The sequence below is a fragment of the Cibotium barometz genome, chromosome 52 (genome assembly GCF_041138505.1).
Source record: "Cibotium barometz isolate CiBa-2024 chromosome 52, ASM4113850v1, whole genome shotgun sequence".
NCBI classification, from domain to species: Eukaryota; Viridiplantae; Streptophyta; class Polypodiopsida; order Cyatheales; family Cibotiaceae; genus Cibotium; species Cibotium barometz.
In genome coordinates, this window is record NC_141097.1 from 18418087 (window position 1) to 18420746 (window position 2660).

Sequence of the window (2660 nt, forward strand, 5' to 3'; positions counted from 1 at the left end):
CCAACCACTGTAGTGATGGGATCCAAGTAAGAATTTGGTTAGGTTTTGGCTCGGATACCAGGGAAAAGAGTTCCCAGGCCCCCTAGCCAGACTGATTCACATCACATCTCATCACATCTATTCACCTCACATCTCATCACCTCTATTCACATCACATCCATCCATCCATTCATTCACATTTATCTGATTCACATCACATCTCATCACATCTATTCACCTCACATCTCATCACCTCTATTCACATCACATCACATCTATTCATTCATTCACATTTATCTGATTCACATCACATCTCATCATATTCATTCACATTTATCTGATTCACATCACATCTCATCATATTCATTCACATCACATATCACATCTATCCCAATTTACATCACATCTCATTCACTCGCATCCCGATTCACATGACATCATATCTCATTCATTCACATCCCGATTCACATGACATCACATCTCATTCATTCACATCCAGATTTACTTCACATCACAGCTATTCACATCCATCACATTCATTTACATCACATCCATTTACATCCATCACATCACATTCATTCATATCCATCACATTCACACCTATCTGATTCTCATCACATCACATTACATCTATTCACAGAATTTAAACATAGAATTTAAGAGAATTCTAATTTTGATATAAAGATTCTTTACGCATCTATTTATGCATAAAAATCAACTTCAGTGGGAATAACACTTTTATAAAAATCCTTTTATGCATCTATTTATGCATAAAAATCAACTTCAATGAGAATAACACTTTTGAAATAAAAATAAATCCTTTATGCATCTTTCTATGCAAAAAAAAATCAATTTTAATAAGAATAACAATTTTGAAATAAAAATAAATCCTTTATGCATCTTTCTATGCATAAAAATCAATTTTAATGAGAATAACACTTTTGAAATAAAAATGAATCCTTTATGCATCTTTCTATGCATAAAATCAGTTTTAATGAGAATAACACTTTTGAAATAAAAATAAATCCTTTATGAATCTTTCTATGCATAAAAATCAATTTTAATGAGAATAACACTTTTGAAATAAAAATAAATACTTTATGCATCTTTCTATGCATAAAAATCAATTTTAATAATTAATATCAGTGATATCCATGCATATTCATAGGTGAATATGTACATGGAGTAATTAGAATATTTCTTTTAGAATGCACAAACGGTGGGAATTACTCTTTTGGAATAACATAAAAACAAACTTTCTTTTCCACAAAATTTTGGAAAACGTTGACATAACCTACCATTTCTTATTTTTATCATTCTAATTTCAACGTAAATTAACCCAATCTAGATGTATAGGATTCTAATATACTCAATTTTCAGAATTCAAGAGAGTAAACAATAAGAAAAGTTTAATTAATCATTTAACTAATCTTTCTAGGATTAAGAAAGGCTGAATTATAAAGAAGAGAAGGGGGTGGCCTTTTCCTCAAAGGCATAGCATTTGAATTTAATTCAAACAACTCTAAAACAAGAAAATCAAGAAAACCATAGATTTAAAATTAAAAAAGTAAGAAAATTTAGCTTACATGGAGTTGTAAGCTTTCCTTTGGCTTGAGGGATTGAGGGTTCCACTCTTGTTTGAAGCAAGAGTGGCCACCAATTCCTTTGGAGAGGATCAGGCCAAAAATAATTGAATTATTAAAAAAAAATCAATGTAAATGGCTCAGGACAAGAGCAGAGTAACAGTGCATAAACACCATTAAGCTTTTACAAAGGAGGAGGCTTCTTTTTATAGGAAAAAGTGAGCCTCTAACCAAGCAAACTGATTCTAGAATTTTCTAGATCAGTTTGGTCAATTTTTGACCATTTTTGGGTCAGTTTAGCTTACTTTTTGGATCTAGTTGAAACAGGAGAGAGGAGAGATAAAAATATCTCATTATTTTTTAGTTTAAAACTCCTCCACACATGTGAAATAGGCACCTCCTTCATGAGGGGAGATTCCCACATCGAGGTGTCAAAAATGCATCATTTTCTCTAAATATCTCTTAATTTTTAACTAATAAACCTTGTACTCAGTCAACTGTTCATCTTATGTGAGCATTTACTCATTTTTGGAGGTTTTTCTTTTATTCTTAAATTTATCTCCTCCCTAAATTGGGATTAATATTATTGGTCCATAGGAACCTTAATTGGACCATAATCCAAAAATTTCTGAAAAATCTGGATCCTTAGGCTAAGGTCCTTTTTACCTATTTTCAATTAATTCCAATTGCACATTGGAAAGTTCTTTTTGAATTTTTGTTTCAAGGGAAACCATTTTAGACACTAGGAGGATTTTTATATCCAAAAATATCTCAATTTTGAATTACCTCCCTCTAGACATTTTCTCAAAACAGGGTAAAACAGGATCTTTCTTTTATTTCAGAGAGGGAAATAATTATAAGATCAGAAGGGGAGGTTCTTATACCTGCACACCTCAAAAGTTGGAGGGAGGAATCTTACATGAAGAAGCTACATCGTTCCCAGTGCAAGTCACAGAAGAGCCATTGGATACAGGCAAAAGGCCAAGGGCTCAAGATACACTGAGTCCAAGCAAAAGGAGACATCTGGAGGACGAGGAGGTGATATTATAGATTTCATTCCTACATAATTTGGATTATGAAAAATTCTTTCAGGAAACT